At 43.7% G+C, this 20,503-nt stretch overlaps 1 pseudogene; it reads right to left on the bottom strand.

The window, feature by feature from the left end:
• Nucleotides 1-233: 233 nt before the first annotated feature.
• Nucleotides 234-11,201, bottom strand: LOC128069187 (pregnancy-associated glycoprotein 1-like; annotated as a pseudogene).
• Nucleotides 11,202-20,503: the final 9,302 nt, after the last annotated feature.

Here is a 20,503-nt window from a genome sequence, read left to right on the forward strand (position 1 = left end):
CTGTGATTCAGACTTTGATCTAGATCCTTCCCGATCATTGAACACCTCCCAGACACAAACAGAGGCACCTGTTTGTTTCAGCACCATTACGAGTGAAACCCTTTATTTTTTAATGAGAAAAGGGTGTGCAGACCACCAAATACAGTTCACCAGCATCCTGGGCAGGAGAACCCTAAGTGTGATTTAGTGTTTGCTAAGAGCGGCCTTACTGATTTCTGAACCACTCCAAGAAATTATACTGCCTGTGCCAGGCCAGTCCTGTCATTTCCTCAATCAAAGATCGAGAAATACTGACTCAGAAAGATGTCACCCAGAATCCAGTTCTCTCTAGATGTCCTCACTGTGTTCTCTTCAAAAGTGGTAGAGCAGTGGCCTCCAGAATCCAGGGGGAGTCAGAGACACACACCAATTAGCCTTAGCCCTTAATTCGACTCCAGCAAATATCAACACCCAGCACAGTTCTTGGTTTTATTTCCCTCTTTTGGTAAGTATCAAGGAATTTTCTCATTAGCAGTATATATGAGAGTTCATCCACAACCAAAAGGGCCAAACATGATGTAGGCATGAGGAAGGGTATGGGGGATGGGAGGACTGGGAGTTGGGGATACAGAGGAATGATAAACAAACTCCTAGTGTAGAGCATAAGGAAATATATTAAATATCCAGTCATAAACCATATGAAAAAGAATATATATTTCTGTATGTGTATAACTGAGTCACATTGCTCTGTAGTAGAACATAATGCAACACTGAAGATCAGCTATACTTCAATAAAATTTTAAGAAATAAAAAAAGTGTCCACAGTTCTCCTCTCACCCTATCTCTTTCCTTCTGTCTCCTGCTCTTTGTTTTCTCTGAAGAGAATGCTGGTTCTCATCCCGCATCCCCGCAATCCGTACTTTATTTAAGAATAAAACTGTATTTTGTATGAGAGTATAGCTGATTAACAATATTCTGAGTTTCAGGTGGACAGTAAAGGGACTCAACCATATGTATTTATGTATCCTGGTCCCAGAAATACCCCTCCCATCCAGCTGGTCATATAAGTAACTGAAGTTCCCCATGCTACACAATAATTCGTTGTTGGTTATCCATCTTTAATAGAGCAGTGCCCACAACACGTTCTTGAAGATTTAACTTAGGAACTCTGGGAAGCCTCCTTCAGCCCACACCCACCATCTTTGGCCACTTGAGGCTTGGTTGGGTAACGTATTCTGGTTCCCCATCCCCACCGGTCAATCTGTAGCCCTCATCACCCCAAGTAAGTCCCCAGTGCCCCAGTGCAGAGCACCTTGGGATGCCATTTGCATGGAATCCAGTGCAGTTTTGCCTAGAACCAAGCCACCTTCCATATGGCTCCATGCGTTTACAGTTTTAGAATTCCTGAAATTCCCTCCCTTCCTCAAACTCTTCTTTGAGCCCATCAGCCAGCTCTAAACTCCCCTAGGGAGCTGACATGAAGCATATACCCTGTGTCAGGGCTGAGCAGTCACTGTGCGCCCTTTATTTACATTAGCATCCAGCCTCCCCACAGAGGGGTCGGGTAGCCTGACTCAAAAGGGGGCACCCGGCCAGAGTTAGGGGAAGATGCATCCGAGAACTTGGGTGAGCATGTAATTTATCATCCAAACCAGGAAAACTGCGAAAACTGAAGGAAGACTGTTAATCCTTACGGTGGGACAGCACACTGGGACTGTCCCCAGCTATTCTCCTTGTCACATGACTTATTTCAAGGACTGCTAGAGCTGACTTTCCATGTTCATCCATCTGAGGGTTCAGATTGAACTACAGCTCTTTGAACACTGAGGACCCGAGTGTTCCTCTCTCCTTGCGGCTCCCACCATGCCAGAATGGCGTGGTGTCTCCACATTTATTTCAGGATGATCAGTGTCCCAGATGGCCCTTTACTCTCACGTGGTTCATCTTGTGGGAGGCTCTGGCCAGCCCCAGGCCTCAGCAGCATGTGCAATAGTGTGAGTTGGCCTGCAGAGGGCGTCCTCCTCCCAGCCACAGCCCAAGGGTTCCTGCAAGTTACTATTTGAGAACCACCCTTCAGGCTTCTCTCCTCAACTTGAGAATGTAGGCTTGAGCTGGGACTGGGTAGTTGACACCATTGATGGTGAACATAATAGAGGACAGTGTATTGACTGCAAAACAAGAAATGCAGTGCTATTAGAGAGAGAAGGAGAGAGGTTGGCCCTGGAGATCCTTGTCGTGTGTGGAGACTGAGAGTGACCCTGGTGCATGACCCTTCACCTTGGAACTCTGTGGCGTGGAACCGATGAGCTTCTGGATGTTATTGACCAGTCTTCTTGGGCCAAGGATCAGTGATGTCCTGGTATCCACAAGGGCCTCACAACCGCCGAACAAGCAATAACCTTTCTTTTCATGTAGATGCTGAGAGACAATGTGACAAAGCAAGCATCAAGGTCACTCTGAGTCTCCCCAGAGCTGCCCCATTCCTGACTGTCTTCTAAACAGCCCTTTGTCTCCTGCCCTCTTTTCCTTTGCTCCTGACAGGGCATCATCCTTGACATTCTTGAATACAGTACTTGAATACACCAGGCTGTTTTTCACCTTGACACAAGCTGGTCTTCCTTTCTAGAGGAGCCCCCTCCCCTTTGACTAGCAAATTTCTTCTCATCTTCCAGATTCCAGCTTAATTGTCATGGTTTCAGGGAAGTCTTTCCCCCAGTGTTTATCAGTCTCCTTTGACAGTCTCTGTAGACACTTCCTCATGTCTAGCATGTACCAAAATCATAATTCACCATGTGTGTGTCTCATTTCCTGTGCATCTGCCTTCTTAGATGTGACAGCAAGTTTTATTCTCCCTGCCTCCCGAAAGTGCCTGGCACACAGTGGATGCCCAAGGCTTGTCTGTTTAGTGAGTGAAAGAAGACTGTGAAAATCAGTTCAGTTCATTCGCTCAGTCGTGTCTGACTCTTTGCGACCCCATGATTCTCAGCACGCCAGGCCTCCCTGTTCATCACCATCTCCTGGAGTTCACTCAGACTCATGTCCATCGAATCCGTGATGCCATCCAGCCATCTCATCCTCGGTCATCCCTTTCTCCTACTTCCCCAAATCCCTCCCCACCATCAGAGTCTTTTCCAATGAGTCAACTCTTCACATGAGGTGGCCAAAGTACTGGAGTTTCAGCTTTAGCATCATTCCCTCCAAAGAAATCCCAGGGTTGATCTCCTTCAGATTGGACTGGTTGGATCTCCTTGCAGTCCAGGGGACTCTCAAGAGTCTTCTCCAATACCACAGTTCAAAAGCATCAATTCTTTGGCGCTCAGCCTTCTTCACAGTCCAAATCTCACATCCATACATGACCACAGGAAAAACCATAGCCTTGACTAGACGGAACTTAGTCGGCAAAGTAATGTCTCTGCTTTTGAACATGCTATCTAGGTTGGTCATAACTTTTCTTCCAAGGGGTAAGTGTCTTTTAATTTCATGCTGCAGTCACCATCTGCAGTGATTTTGGAGCCCCCCCCCCCCCAAAATAAAGTCTGACACTGTTTCCACTGTTTCCCCATCATTTCCCATGAAGTGATGGGACCAGATGCCATGATCTTCGTTTTCTGAATGTTGAGCTTTAGGCCAACTTTTCACTCTCCTCTTTCACTTTCATTAAGAGGCTTTTTAGCTCCTCTTCACTTTCTGACATAAAGGTGGTGTCATCTGCATATCTGAGATTATTGATATTTCTCCCGGCAATCTTGATTCCAGCTTGTGTTTCTTCCAGTCCAGCGTTTCTCATGATGTACAATGCATATAAGTTAAATAAGCAGGATGATAATATACTGCCTTGACTTACACCTTTTCCTATTTGGAACCAGTCTGTTGTTCCATGTCCAGTTCTAATTGTGCTTCCTGACCTGCACACAGGTTTCTCAAGAGGCAGGTCAGGTGGTCTGATATTCCCATCTCTCTCAGAATTTTCCACAGTTTATTGTGATCCACACAGTCAAAGGCTTTGGCATAGTCAATAAAGCAGAAATATATGTTTTTCTGGAACTCTCTTGCTTTTTCCATGATCCATCGGATGTTGGCAATTTGATCTCTGGTTCCTCTGCCTTTTCTAAAACTAGCTTGAACATCAGGGAGTTCACGGTTCACGTATTGCTGAAGTCTGGCTTGGAGAACTTTGAGCATTACTTTACTAGCATGTGAGATGACTGCAATTGTGCGGTAGTTTGAGCATTCTTTGGCATTGCCTTTCTTTGGGATTGGAATGAAAACTGACCTTTTCCAGTCTTGTGGCCACTGCTGAGTTTTCCAAATTTGCTGGCATATTCAGTACAGCACTTTCACAGCATCATCTTTCAGGATTTGAAATAGCTTTACTGGAAGTCCATCACCTCCACTACCTTTGTTCGTAGTGATGCTTTCTAAGGCCCACTTGACTTCACATTCCAGGATGTCTGGCTCTAGATTAGTGATCACATCATCATGATTATCTGGGTCGTGAAGATCTTTTTTGTACAGTTCTTCCGTGTATTCTTGCCACCTCTTTTTAATATCTTCTGCTTCTGTTAGGTCCATACCATTTCTGTCCTTTATTGAGCCCATCTTTGCATAAAATGTTCCCTTGCTATCTCCAATTTTCTTGAAGAGATCTCCAGTCTTTTCCATTCTGTTCTTTTCCTTGATTTCTTTGCATTGATCACTGAAGAAGGCTTTCTTATCTCTTCTTGCTATTCTTTGGAACTCTGCATTCAGATGCTTATATCTTTCCTTTTCTCCTTTGCTTTTTGCCTCTCTCCTTTTCACAGCTATTTGTAAGGCCTCCCCAGACAGCCATTTTGCTTTTCTGCATTTCTTTTCCATGGGGATATTCTTGATCCCTGTCTCCTGTACAATGTCACGAACCTCTATCCATAGTTTATCAGGCACTCTATCTATCAGATCTAGACCCTTAAATATATTTCTCACTTCCACTGTATAACCATAAGGGATTTGATTTAGGTCATACCTGAATGGCCTAGCAGTTTTCCCTACTTTCTTCAATTTCAATCTGAATTTGGCAATAAGGAGTTCATGATCTAAGCCACAGCCAGCTCCTGGTCTTCTTTTTGTTGACTGTATAAAGCTTCTCCATCTTTGGCTGCAAAGAATATAATCAATCTGATTTCGGTGTTGATCATCTGGTGAGGTCCATGTGTAGAGTCTTCTCTTGTGTTGTTGGAAGAGGGTGTTTGCTATGACCAGTGCATTTTCTTGGCAAAACTCTATTAGTCTTTGCCCTGCTTCATTCTGCATTCCAAGGCCAAATTTGCCTGTTACTCCAGGTGTTTCTTGACTTCCTGCTTTTGCATTCCAGTCCCCTATAATGAAAAAGACATCTGTTTTGGGTGTTAGTTCTAAAAGGTCTTGTAGGTCTTCATAAAACCGTTCAACTTCAGCTTCTTCAGCATTCCTGGTTGGGGCATAGATTTGGATAACTGTGATATTGAATGGTTCTCCTTGGAGACGAACAGAGATCATTCTGTCATTTTTGAGATTGCATCCAAGTACTGCATTTTGGACTCTTTTGTTGACCATGATGGCTACTCCATTTCTTCTGAGGGATTCCTGCCCACAGTAGTAGATGTAATGGTCATCTGAGTTAAATTCACCCATTCCAGTCCATTTTAGTTCGCTGATTCCTAGAATGTCGACGTTCACTCTTGCCATCTCTTGTTTGACCACTTCCAATTTGCCTTGATTCATGGACCTGACATTCCAGGTTCCTAGGCAATATTGCTCTTTACAGCATCGGATCTTGCTTCTGTCACCAGTCACATGCACAACTGGGTATTTTTATGCTTTGGCTCCATCCCTTCATTCTTTCTGGAGTTATTTCTCCACTGATCTCCAGTAGCATATTGGGCACCTAATGACCTGGGTAGTTCCTCTTTTGGTATCCTATCATTTTGCCTTTTCCTACTGTTCATGGGGTTCTCAAGGCAAGAATACTGAAGTGGCTTGCCATTCTCTTCTCCAGTGTACCACAGTCTGTCATGCCTCTCCACCATGACCCACCTGTCTTGGGTTGCCCCACAGGCATGGCTTGGTTTCATTGAGTTAGACAAGGTTGTGGTCCTAGTGTGATTAGATTGACTAGTTTTCTGTGAGTATGGTTTCAGTGTGTCTGCCCTCTGATGCCCTCTTGCAACACTTACCATCGTACTTGGGTTTCCCTTACCTTGGTGTGGGGTATCTCTTCACGGCTGCTCCAGCAAAGCACAGCCACTGTTCCTTACCTTGGATGAGGGGTATCTCCTTACCACCCCCGTTCCTGACCTTCAACGTGGGATAGCTCCTCTAGGCCCTCCTGTGCAGGCACAGCCACCACTCCTCTGGTTGCTCCTCCCGGCCACCTACGACCTGGCTCACTAAGCACAGGAGGCTGTGAGCCAGCTCACTAAGTGCAGGAGCCAGCCAAGAGTAGCTACCCCACGTCCGAGGTCAGGGGCAGTCGCCTAGAGTGCTGGGCTGCGACAGTGCAGGGATGGCCGAGAGAAGCTCCCCTGCATCCAAGGTCAGTGGCAGTGGCTGGGAGGAGCTACCCCGCATCTGAGGTCAGGGGCGGCAGCCTGGAGGAGACACCCCACGTCCAAGGTCAGGGGTGGTGGCCGAGAGGAGCTACCCCACGTCCGAGGTCAGGGTTGGTGGCTGAGAGGAGCTACCCTGTGTCTGAGGCCAGTGGCGGCCGGGAGGAGACACCCCGCGTCCGAGATCAGGGGCGGCCAGGAGAAGCCACCTCGTGCCCGAGGCCAGGGGCTGTGACGTTGAGGAGCCACCCCGAGCCCGAGGCCAGGGCCAGCGACGGCGGGAGGAACATTATCTCTCAAAATTCTTCTTTATCAAGTGTTCTATAATTTTCTAAAACTGAAAGCATCTTAAGCTAATTTGGAGAAAGGGATTGTCCATCTCAGACTTACTTGCTCAAGTAGAAGGCAAAAACAGGCTCAGAAATGGCACCTTGATTCTTCAGCTTGTCAAAGATGGGGATGGCTCCAGAGAAGGATTCGTTGGGGTAGTTCAAGCCCAAGATGCCATCATAAGCTCTGCCCTCAAACCCGTATTCCACCACGCTTAAACCCAATAATTGGTCAGTACTTACAAGGTCCCCAGTCTGTGGGAGAGAAGAGTGTTCCCACTTACAGATATGTGAAGTGGGGCTAGGACTGGACTGGGGTGTATTGCCATTAGGTCCTCAAAGAGGAATTGAGGCTGGGCTGTGTCTTTGATGGACCTCAGATGGTTAGACTCAACTGGAAGGGGAATTTGGGTTCCATTTGTGAGAGGCTGTGAATTTTAAAACATCTGCCCCTCTGAAAAACACCACCTGAGTGAGTCAAATTGGCCTTGTGTCTTCTGTACAGGTGGGGCAACCAAGTCAGGTCAGGACCCATTGCTGCCCCTTTTTGGACAAAATAAGTCGAGAGCAAGGTATCCTTCGCTGGCATCACTGTGACCTAATGACAGGAATGGACTGCATTCTCTGTAAAGTACTGTGGATTCTGCATCTGTCCAGGAAGACAGAAGCCAAAAACAGTCTTGCTTGCAGGGATCTATGAAACTACTGCCTGAGTAATTCACTTTTTGGGATATGTGTGTATTTGTGTGAGTGTGTATGAGAGAGAAAGAGAGAGAGGGGAACTACTCAGGTACTTTGGAGAGGCAGGTCATAGGTTTTATTAGACTCTCAAAGTTCCCCTAGAGTGAGAACTCATTTATCAGGCCCCTTGACATCTCTGGCCTCCAGTGTCCCACTATGGGTACCTGAAGCCCTTGACTGCCCCCAGGGTCCCCAGATCAGATTTCTCCTGTCGCTAGACACCTTACAGCAACTTCAGTCCTGAAAAGCCAACCCAGCTCCACCGTTTACCACATGTGTGACCTCAGCAACGCCCTTGCTGTCTGCACCTCTGTTTCCTCATATGTCTCATGAGCTAACCAGACCACCTGCTGTGTGGGGTTGTTGCAGGATTAAACCAATTATTACCTGAAAGTGCCTGGAACAGTCTGTGAATATAAAAGTGGTTTCTTTTTCCCCCTCTTCTCACTCCCAGCAAAATGAGCCTTGAACTGCTCATGGGCAGAGGAACTGTAAGTCCACATCTTAAGCCACCCTCTCGGTTAGCTAATCTGTTTGCTCATGTGTCACTATGGGCACTGCCTCCCCAGGGACAGGATCCTGTGTGTAAGATGGCCAATATCTATGGGAATTAGGCTTGGAAGGGTCCTGACAGATGGCCCTGCATCTGTTTTGCAAGCAAGGGTCACTCCATAACCAGTCCTGACTCAGCTTCTCTTTAAAAGTTACCTGCACGGTGTCATAAGCAAGAAATCCCTTTATGCTTCCAGATCCATAGGCGATGCTGCAGGTCTTTTGGGTAGGCCAGATGGTGGGAGACTTGTAATGTCTGAAGCTAACTTGTGTAGCTGCAGACAAAAGAGATGAGTGTCATCAGGGGCCAAGGGTGGAAACAGGGTGGCAGGGCAAGTGAAGGATGGTCCAGGTATGGGGTCTATGCTCACAACAGACTGGACTGGGGCAAAAGAGGGAGGGCACCCACAAGTCAGATGAGCCTGTGTCAAAGATAACCTGGAATTCCTGACTGGGTGCTCCAATGGTGACTTTACCGATGTAGAGAATCTACACGGAGAAGGAGGGAGTGGATTAGTGCAGAACTGGCTATCCTCTGTTCCCACACTGCTGCCTCCCATTGGGTGTCACATATTTCTTGGGATCACTTTCTAACCACTGTGCAGCTCACAGCCTTTGAACACAGAGGTGCTTGCATTTGATATTTTTTTTTCCTGTGCAACACTGTATGCAGGATATCGATTCTATGACCAGGCGTTGAAGTGGTACAACCTGCATTCAAAGCACAGAGGCATAACCACTGTAACTCTAGCCCTGTTGGACACCCAGGGAAGTCCTGGGTCATTTATTTGAGAAACTCTGTAGTCTCTTCAAACCCAGCCTTAGCACCGCCTTTTCCAGGAGGTCCTTCTTGATCAACCCCAGCCACTACCTCTAAACTCAGACCACACCCAATGAACACCACACAAGTGACCCTTTCATTTTACATGTATTTACTCTTTCCCTATCTCTCAGCTTGGCATGGGCGTTCTTGAAGACAAAATAAGTCCTTTTCTAATCTAAAAATGTAAGCACTGTGTTAGATTCTGATGACCTTACATGGAATATGGATTCAGTAACTTTTTACTGCTATGGTTCTTGCATCTGTGGAAACTGAATTCGTCTGCCTGGTTATTCACAATTGCGTTGCAGTTGGTTCTACCTTCTGATCAGAGATGGTTCACTCTTCATCTGTAACTAGTTGACTGCCTTATTCAGAAGGAAATGCTGCTGTTGCTGCAGCTGCTGCTGCTAAGTCGCTTCAGTGGTGTCCCATTCTGTGTAACCCCATAGACAACAGCCCACCAGACTCCACCATCCCTGGGATTATCCAGGCAAGAACACTGGATTGGGTTGCAATTTCCTTCTCCAATTCAGGAAAGTAAAAAGTGAAAATGAAGTAGCTCAGTTGTGTCAACTCTTAGCGATCCCATGGACTGCAGCCTACCAGGCCTCTCCGACCTTGGGTTTTTCCAGGCAAGAGGACTGAAGTGGGTTGCCATTGCCTTCTGCTCAGAAGGAACAATCTCCCTCAAACTAATGACACATCTTTGGCAAAGAAATGGATGTTTACCTGCCACCTGGTAATTTCTGGGCCCAGTCACCAAGACAAGATTTGAGGCTGATAGTGTCTTCTCCTCTGCGCGGGGCCCCTTTGGCCCAGTGTTTCTGCCTCCTGCAGGAGCCCCAGCTCCAACATCCCACGTGGCATCTCCAGATGAGCCCCAGTGCTAGGCTAGAGCACCAGGGGACGCTGTGGAGCACCATCCTCCCAAAACATTCACATCCATGATGTTCTTCAGGGGGTGAATAGTTATATTTGAGCCACAAGAAGAAATCTGAGACAGTCTGTAAGCGTGTTCCTTGAGGAAATTGTACAGCATTTTTTTTTTCACTGAAGGAATTTCTCATGGTCTTCACTGTCCTTAGAAGTATTCTTTTACCAAACATTTGACAAAGAAAACAAAGAAAATACTACATTTAGCTGTCAATGTAAAGATATAACTGTCATTGTAATGGCACTGTGTTTTTTCTAATCATTTTTATGAGTCACCTTATTATAAGAATTTTATGCATATTCCATGGCAAAGAAATAGGTTTGAATAAAGACTCTATTCTGTAATGTTGGGTAAGCCATATAAGCATGTGGGGTTTCAGTCTCCCCTTCAGTAAAATGGTGGAATGTAATGATGCAAACCCTCCAAATAGAATATCTTGGGGATAAGTGAAGTGATGGATATGAGGTACCTGATAAATAGGAAGTCTCAACAATGACAGTCATTAGCATTGCTGTTGCCATGCCACTGTATCCTTTTCATAGAAGCTCAGGGAAAGAGGTAGAAGGGGAATTCCTATCCTCTTTTACAAAGGAGGAATTTGAAATGCAACAGGTTTGTGAATTGGCTGTGGTCACACTGCTCGTCAGATATAAAACAGTGAATAAATAGCTCTCCCAATTTTTCTCCTAGTTAAAAGAGAAGAGAGAGTTGAAAGAAGAATCCAGGAGATAGGGAACAAGTTCAGGAAATGTAGAAAATGAAAAGAAAAGTTAAAAGAAAACACCACAGAGAGAAATCCATTCACAGAGACTTCCAAAGGGATGGAGAGATAAATGATAGTGATACAGAGATGCAGACATAGACATATACACACTGAAGTAGAGAGGGAACAAAGAGGACATGCTAAATAAAAGGTAGAAAAGTGCTATTCCACAGGACCACACCTACATCTGCATTGACTGTGCACTGAACAATTGCAAGGAGTTCCAATTTCAATAGGTCATGACATGACTGGCCCCCAGAGTTGTGCAACTATGCAAATCTACACCAAGACCCTTGGGACCCACAGTTCCTATATCAAGATACTTATCAAGAAGTAAGGGTTGAACTTTAAAATTGTCAGGGAAATATTCCATTCTGTTCTAAACCTGATGAGTAGAAGAATAATCAGATGAAAAGAAAAATCACAGAAAGGAAGATGATGTGGCTTACAGTCTCCATAATTAAATGATTCTGCAATCTGAGAAGCCCACCAGCCCGAGGAGCACAAGCCACTTCATGTTTCTTTCCTGGCTCAACTACTCAGGAAAGTTCAGGTTCTTAGCATGTATTGGTGACCAGGATCTTAGTTATACATGCTCTGGCTTGCCCTAGTTTAGCTCTTTAGGCCAATAATAGGTCTGAAAAAAACATGAAGATCTCGATAAAATCTTTATCGTCATCGGTGTCTGTGGCAAGTGGACTTTGAAGCTTCTCAGAATACAGAGAATTGAACTGTAACCTCTTTCTTGAAGCTTGGCTGGAAAATCAAGCTGATCTGCATGGACACCTAAGAAGATGGAGAACCTTGCCTACTTGGAGGGGAGGAAAAAAAAAAACAAAAAAACTACTACTAAGTACATCATAAAAATAGATACTAAGGGCCATGCTTGACATTCGTCATTTCATGTCATCTTCCTAGCCACTTCATGGGATATGCATTGCTGTCTTCACTGGATAGGAGATAATAGGAGGATAAGTTGTCAAATGGCAAAGTGAAGACTTCAGGGACAGCCCAGGGACATACAACTGGCTTTAGGTAGTGGGTTTAATGGCAGACATCAGGGACACCTATGATGCAAGCCTGTATCAAAGATTAGGGCAGAGCAGTACTTCAACTGCATGGTTTCAGTATTGGAAGAAATGCCATATGTATCCACAAGATATTTTATACCATCCAACAAACATACAAGGAAGAACTGTGTGCTAGGTAGGTTCTGGGTTAAAGGCTTCAAAGTCAAAGTTGATGAAGACAAAAGTAGTCTTTATCTTAAGAGAGCTAGCAGGTTAGTTCTCACAAAGGCATGGCCCCTGGAGGCAAGAGATATGATACTAGGACGAGGTGGCCATGTTGAACCCTGGGCCTTACCACTGGGAGCAGCCTGTCCTCCACTTCACCCATGCTGGAAAGCAGGCCAATTGGCCATGCTTTCAAGAGAATAGGAAGTCTGGATATTTATGTTCAATCTATTGATTTCAGTGTTAGCAACTCCCCCCCCCCCCCGCCCCCACCAGGAAAACATGGGAACAAAATCTCCACAGCAATATGCTGGAATCAGCCTTCAGTCTCTGCAGGTTTTTATTTCTCGCCTAGAGTTGGGAGTGTAGTGGGGACAGGGAGGAATTTAATTCATGTCGGTTGCTTTAAAAAGAGAATTCACACTGAAAATGTGTGTTTCCTTTCTATTTATAAAGAAAGGTCATCAGGGACATACAAACCAACAAAATTTAACTGCTGAAGATAAATGGATATATTTCTGATATAATTTCCCCATAGGGTCTATGTCATGAAAAATTTTTTCTGCAAACCAAACATTAAAAAAAAAAAAAAAGTTTGAAATGTCTTCCCAGTCAAAGAAGACAAAAATACTGTGGCAGCCAAATTAAACACAATCATGTTTAATGACTCATCCAGTACTCCCAGGGCCTATTTCTGCATGAGATCTATCCATGCCTGTCTCTTGAATACAATAGGAGCCTCTCCTGTTGCCAGGTGTGTTTAGATGGGGCACTGTGACTTAATCCTCATTTTTGCATGTTGTTTAAATTCAATTATGGTGGTTATATCTCAACAGGGGGAACATGACATCACTGACAAGTGGCACACATATATGCCCTTTAAACTATGGTGTTGAAAAAGACTGTTAAGAGTCCCTTTGACTGCGATGAGATCAAACCAGTCCATCCTAAATAAAATCAGTCTTGAATATTCACTGGCAGGATTGATGTTGAAGCTGAAGCTCCAATTATTTGCCCACCTGATGGGAAGAACTGACACATTGGAAAACACCCTGATGTTAGGAAAGAAGGAAGGCAGAAAGAGAAGGGGAAGACAGGATGAGATGGTTGGGTGGCATTACCAAATCGATGGTATGAGCTTCAGTAAGCTCTGGGAGTTGGTGATGGATAGGGAAGCCTGGCATGCTGGAGTCCATGGCGTTGCAAAGAGACCGACATTACTGAAGGACTGAACTGAACTGAACAAATTGAGAACAAAGAGACTGATAAACCTAATTGCATCAAGTTGGTGACTAGCTGTCCATAACAACACATTACTTAAGAGGCTTTAAAATTTAGAATTATGACTACATTCAGAGTGGAATATCTACTAACAAAAAACAAAAATACTGCCCATCTAAAACAAAACAAAGAAAAACAGAAAAGAAATCTGAAACCATATTCAACAACTTATTGTTCCTCATAACTTCTGTTATTGTGACACAGAATCATATGCATGTTAACAGGCAAAAGCAAGACAATAATTAAAACTAATGTTCTGAAGTAAGCCTTTCAGTGGCTAGAAGAAGACGTTCACACATAACATAAAGAAGTTTAATTCAAATCATGCTGTCTTAAATCTTCAACTTAAAGCATAAGTTTGTACCAACTAATTATGTTCATTTTTATTTTGTTTTTAAGGAAAATATTTACTTCCCCCTTTAACAACTGTAAAGCCTAGAAGGAGTGACAACTTAATAACAGTGACTATTCGTAGCTTCTAAATACATTTTCCATCAGACAATGCATGGATTCTTAAAGAGATGGCTGACTTCAGGACTGGGTAAAGAAATGCACAAAGTAATCTTGAGAATCATGATCGACCAGAAACCTAAGGCATTTTGAAGCCCAGTGGGGACTGAACAGAAAGTTTAGGAATCCAAATGAAAAGGCCAAACATCTACCGGTTTGTTGGGCAGAATGATGTTTCTGCTTCTCAACACACATTACTATTTTTCTCATAGCTTTCCTGCCAAGAAGAAAACATCCTCTGATTTCGTGGCTGTAGGCAGCATCCACAGTGGTTTTAGAGGCTAAGATGAAGAAATCTGTCACTGCTTCCACCTTTTCTCCTGTTTGCCATGAAGGATGGGGCTGGATCCCATGATCTTAGTTTTTTTTAAATATTTAATTTTAAGCTGGCTTAATGTGTCCGAATGTTAATAGGCAACATCTAATTTTCACTGTGATAGATTATTAAGGCACCAACTAACCATTCTGAGCACTGAGAAAGGAAAATAATCATCAATATTTATGCTATTTTTAAAAAAGTTTACCTGTTTATTAGATCACATCATCCATGTTTTTTTTAATATAAATTTATTTATTTTAATTCAAGGTTAATTACTTTAAATATTGTATTGGTGTTGCCATACATCAACATGAATCTGCCACAGGTAAACAACATTCCCAATCCTGAATCTCCCTCCCTCCCCCCTCCCCGTATCATCCCTCTGGGTGGTCCCAGTGCACCAGCCCCAAGCATCCAGTATCATTCATCAAACCTGGATTAATGATTCATTTCATATATGATATTACACATGTTTCAATTCCATTCTCCCAAGTCATCCCACCCACTCCCTCTCCCACCGAGTCCAAAAGACTGTTCTATACATCTGTGTCTCTTTTGCTGTCTCACATACAGCGTTAGCGTTACAATCTTTCTAAATTCCATATATATGCGTTAGTATACTGTATTGTTGTTTTTCTTTCTGGCTTACTTCACTCTTTATAATAGGCTCCAGTTTCATCAACCTCATTAGAACTGATTCAAATGTATTCTTTTTAATGGCTGAATAATACTTCATTGTGTATATGTACCACAGCTTTCTTATCCATTTGTCTGCTGATGGACATCTAGGTTGCTTCCATGTCCTGGCTATTATAAACAGTGCTGCGATGGACATTGTGGTACACGTGACTTTTTCAGTTCTGGTTTCCTTGCTGTGTATGCCCAGCAGTGGGATTGCTGGGTCATAAGGCAGTTCTAGTTCCAGGTTTTTAAGGAATCTCCACACTGTTCTCCACAGTGGCTGTACTAGATTGCATTGCCACCAACAGTGTAAGAGGGTTCCCTTTTCTCTACACACTCTCCAGCATTTATTGCTTGTAGACATTTGGATCACAGCCATTCTGACTGGTGTGAAATGGTACCTCATTGTGTTTTTGATTTGCATTTCTCTGATAAGGAGTGATGTTGAGCATCTTTTCATGTGTTTGTTAGCCATCTGTATGTCTTCTTTGGAGAAATGTCTATTTAGTTCTTTGGCCCATTTTTGATTGGGTCGTTTATTTTTCTGGAATTGAGCTACAGGATTTGCTTGCATATTTTTGAGATTAGTTGTTTGTCAGTTGCTTCATTTGCTATTATTTTCTCCCAAACTGAAGGCTGTCTTTTCACCTTGCTTATAATTTCCTTTGTTGTGCAGAAGCTTTTAAGTTTAATTAGGTCCCATTTGTTTATTTTTGTTTTATTTCCAATATTCTGGGGGGTTGTGTTTTAGAGGATCTTGCTGTGATGTATGTCGAAGAGTGTTTTGCCTGTTCTCCTCTAGGAGTTTAATACTTTCTGGTCTTATGTTTAGATCTTTAATTAGTTTTGAGTTTATTTTTGTATGTGGTGTTATACAGAGTTCTAGTTTCATTCTTTTACAAGTGGTTGACCACTTTTCCCAGCACCACTTGTTAAAGAGACTGTCTTTAATCCGTTGTATATTCTTGCTTCCTTTGTCCAAGATAAGGTGTCCATAGGTGTGTGGATTTATCTCTGTGCCTTCTATTTTGTTCCATTAATCTATATTTCTGTCTTTGTGCCAGTACCATACTGTCTTGATGACTGTGGCTTCGTAGCAGAGCCTGAAGTCAGGCAGGTTGATTCCTCCAGTTCCATTCTTCTTTCTCAAGATTGCTTTGGCTATTTGAGGTTTTCTGAATTTGAGAAATGAGAAAGGAAATAATCATCAATATTTATGCTATTTTTGTTTCTATTATCATATGTTATGTAACTACAAACAGTTCCAGGAGAACAAGCTAGAATGTCCCTTCTTGGGGTGATGAGAGAGTGTAGGGGAGCAGCTATAATACAGATGAAGCCTCACTCACTGGCCTGCAGCTCATCTCCTGCTGTAGAGGTCTGGTTCTAATAGACGAAGGACTGGTACTGGTCCTGACCCACTGTGCTGGTATCGTGGACACCTGCTCTAAACCCAATAGTGGGACATCTGTAAGACAAGCCGCCCTGCTTCCACCCTGTTTCTGAACAAATAAATGGCATTAAAATTTAGAAAGGAACAGCTATTTAGTTTTAAAGGAGGACAACCAAGTGCAACATATGACTACATTATTTCAATAAAATCTGAAAACTGCTTTTTGAGAATCAGGGAAATTTTTACATGGACTGGATATTAGATGTTAATTTTATTGGGAACAAATGAGCTTTTTTTTTTTTTTTTCACATCCTATCATTTTAACCCATATACTCATTATGTATATTTTGTGAAATGTTCATCTTGTCCCTAAAACACTTCAGGAAAAATGAATAAGGAGTAAAAGAGACAATGAAATAAGGGTCTGTCTTCATTTAAAAACAGAATGCATAGCTGCTATGGATTGAATTGTGTCCACCCTTGATTCCCAATGTGATGGTATTAGGAAGTAGGGCCTTTGAAATGTTCGCAAGTTGACATGGGGTTTTGATGGTGGTCCCTGGTGACAGGAGTATCCTCTCCCTCTTTTTCTCTCTTATTCTCCCTTTTCCTCCTTCCCTTCCCACACTACAAATGAGAACATAGCAAGAAGAGAAAGACCTGATGCAAGTCAAGAATGTCTTCAGTGGGAACTCAATTTTCCACCACCTTGATATTGCAGAGTTGCTGGTCTATGACAACCTGTGGGACTAAGAGATTAGTTTTGTAGTTATTGATGCTTAATGACGAAATATAGGGTTCATGACACTTTTCTTTTTTATATTTGTAATGTTTGAAATAGTTCTGTAGTAAAAAGTTTATAGAATGAAGTTTCTGTTTTAGCGATACCCCGAGGGGCCCAAGATAGCAGAATCAGGCAGGTCCCCGATGAGTGAGTGTTTGGAGGACCACATGCTCCTTACTCCAACTCTTCCCTTGTCATCTGAAAACCATCCCCCTCCATACCTGAAAACCTTGCCTCCAACCCTATCTGCATCTCCACACCCCTGCTAAGCTACTGAGTCATCTAGTTGGAGAGCTAGATGATTCAGGACAGGGTCTGGAAGGAGAAGGAATGCAGGCATCTTTAGAAAGAAGGATCTGGGCAGAACCCCCCTTGGTTTTACCTTCTTTATTGCCATCTGCAGGTGAGGGATAGGGCCTGGGTAGAGAGGAAGCCACAAGTGAGACTGCATGGATGTTTGCAAGAGAAAAGAGGAGGAATTCACAACCCAATAACCAGGAGGTGGACATCTTGCACAGGACCCAGGAGGGAAGGAAGAAGCACTGGGAAAAGAATAGTGCCTACCTGAGGATCAGACCTCCCTGAGTCTTCCTGTTAAACTTGGAGGTTGTGTCCTTCCTACTTTAATTTCTTCTCCAGATGTGGAGGGGCTAGAGCTGTACTCACTGATAATGAGTCACAGGGAGAGGGACAGCCTCCCACAGGAGACCATGGATTCCACTCTAACTGTGGGCATCATCCCAAGCCAGAGAGCAAATGGAAGGTCATCCAAAAGATGACCAACTTTAAATAGTATTTAAAATACTGGAGAATTTTTCTAAGAGTCCTGGCATATCTTGTTCCCAGTGTTTTTTAGGAGAGATGATTCGTTAGCCTAATTTGGGTTCTACTGAGGATTCTACAAGCTTCCACATTGGTAACTTCTGACTTATAACTACCTGATCTCATCCCACAGAACCCAAATGATTTTAAGTTCCAGTGGGCAATGCCTCTAAGGTCCTCTGTGTCACAGCAGCTGTGTGCCAAGTGGTCTACCACTCTCAGTCCTAAGCCAAGAACCCATGAATATTACCAAACAGTTACAGCCCCCTGTCCACCAGAAGCAGCCTCAGCATCCTCACTGACACCCACCTCTGAGCCTCTTGTCCACTGATTGGCACTGAGCTTCAGTGTGGAACAAGTATTCTTGAGCAAGTCCAGTCTCTCTCATCCAAGAGATGGGAAACTGAACCCTGTGGTGTATGATTCACCTTAAGGCTGCAGGTACATTAGTGAAGACTTGGGATCCAGGAACTCTGGTTCCCAGGCTAGGACCCTTCCAGGAAGGGAAAGATGAGAGAAAGCTCAATTACATCCACTGCTGGGTAGCTCTCAGATGTCTACAAGCACCAGAGTGGAAATTTCTTTCCAGTTGCCCCTGAAGTCTTGTTCCCATTTTATCAGCAGACCTGCCTCCATGTAGCAGCAGGAAAGCAATATTCAGGGCTGTTTCTTTTGGGTTCCAGGCACAGTGGGGGAGCCCCAGCTGTGGTGACCCCCAGGAGGCAGTCCTGCAGGTGGTGACTGACTCGTTCCCAACTCAGAATCCAAAGAGCTCCCATTCCTCATTCACACAACATAGACCTTGGGTGACTGGATAACATGAACCTGCATTCAAGTGAGAAGCATTCCTTTCTCAGGCTTCTGGTAACATAGATAAGTGTCTTATGTTTCCTCAGGGAATCCCTGGCTGGGCGAGGCTGTGGTCTGAGACTAGCCTGGATAAAACGGATATGTTCCTGCTTTGATGCTCAAAATAAACCTTGGAGAGTCAAAGTCTTTAAGAGGGTTGCAATCACACTTATGTTTTTTCAGGACTTTGCTTTATGAATCTGGTTGGAGAAAAAGGACAGAAACTCAGGAGAAGGCTGGACATCTCTGGGTCCCAGCTGATTGTGAGTTGAGTTCCAGCCACCAGGCTTCAAAGTCAGGTGCTGATGTAATTCACAAGCCACCTTTGAGGAAGCAAAAGACGAAAGAGTTTTGGAGAAGAGACCAGTGTGGTCAAAGGGCCATGGGAATCACACGGGACAAGATGAAATGAGTCATTACTTGTTTCTTAGCTCTGTCAGTTCCTTGGCCTTTCTTCTCTTAAGAACAAGTACATGGAAATAGAGTCATTGGTGGTGCTCCTGGTACCTGATGCTCTTGGTGATAACCAGTTTTTGGACACTTCCCTGAGTCCAGAGCATATTCAGCCTCGTGATAGCCCCAGGTTCTCTCTTCTTGGGAAGGCTGATACGCCTCATTGCTGCTAACTCACAACTGAAGCATAGGATGAGGTCATGGTGGTTACCTGTAAGCCAAGTTCCAAGCATGGAAGGAAGGTTGGCAGTGGAAAGGTAGCCATTTATTAAGCTTGGTTAATCTTGGTCCTTAGCAGGGTCTACTTCCCACATCTAGAATGTTTTTCTCCCAGCTTTTTCATGGTCAGGTCCTTCTCAACATTTAGCATCATCTCAAATGAGTCTCTCTCAGGCTTGCTTTCCCTGGCCACTCCACTCTCACAAGCAGAGACCATGATCGAAAAAGTGCCTATAGACACTTCCCTCCATGAAAAAATAATTATAGTTACCAAAGTGGAAATGTGGGAGAGAGATAAATTGAGAGTTTGAGATTAATATATGAATACTATTTTATTTAATAGATAATCAACAAACAACTACTGTAAAATGCAGGAATTATGCCCAATTGTCTTTAATAACCTATATGGGAAAGTAATCTAAGAAAGAATGGATACATGTGTCTGTATAAGGGAATTAATTTGTCATACAACTAATATGAATACAATACTGTAAATTAACTCTACTCCTATATAAATTAAATGCTGAATTTTGAAAAATGCTTATGTCTAGAAACTCATGGAGTTCTTTAAACTCACAGGATTCCAGATATGATGCTGGAGATAGCAGAGAGGGTGCATAAATCGAGACATTGTCTGAGGTTGCATTTTCCTGAGCTTTGGTGTCATTTTGCTTCTAGTGTCGCCTTTGATTTGTCTTTGGAGGATCTAATACAAAGGCTCTGAGACAAAAGTTCAGTGTTAGTTAAAGGATGAGAGGGAGGTGCTAGTGGGAGAGTGAAATCCCAGCTCCCTAGTCTTGGTTTGGGGTACGTTTGAGGCACATCTTATGTCCCAAGTTCCCTATGAAAACAGGCTGTAGCGTCCCTCTCCACGACTTGCATGATATCAGACCCAGACTGGTTCATCCTTTTTCATGTCCTGCTTCCCCTGAGACCTAACCGATTCCCTATGAGAACATTTTTAAATATAAATTGATTTAATTTAATTGGAGGCTACTTTACAATATGTTAGTGTTATTGCCTTCAATTCAGTTCAGTTCAGTCGCTCAGTCATGTCCGACTCTTTGCGACCCCATGAATTGCAGCAAGCCAGGCCTCCCTGTCCATCACCAACTCCCAGAGTTCACTCAGACCCACGTCCATCGAGTCCGTGATGCCATCCAGCTACCTCATCCTGGGTCGTCCCCTTCTCCTCCTGCCCCTAATCCCTCCCAGCATCAGCGTCTTTTCCAATGAGTCAACTCTTCGCATGAGGTGGCCAAAGCACTGGAGT

This window comes from Budorcas taxicolor, chromosome 25, assembly GCF_023091745.1.
Source record: "Budorcas taxicolor isolate Tak-1 chromosome 25, Takin1.1, whole genome shotgun sequence".
In the NCBI taxonomy this organism is placed as follows: Eukaryota; Metazoa; Chordata; class Mammalia; order Artiodactyla; family Bovidae; genus Budorcas; species Budorcas taxicolor.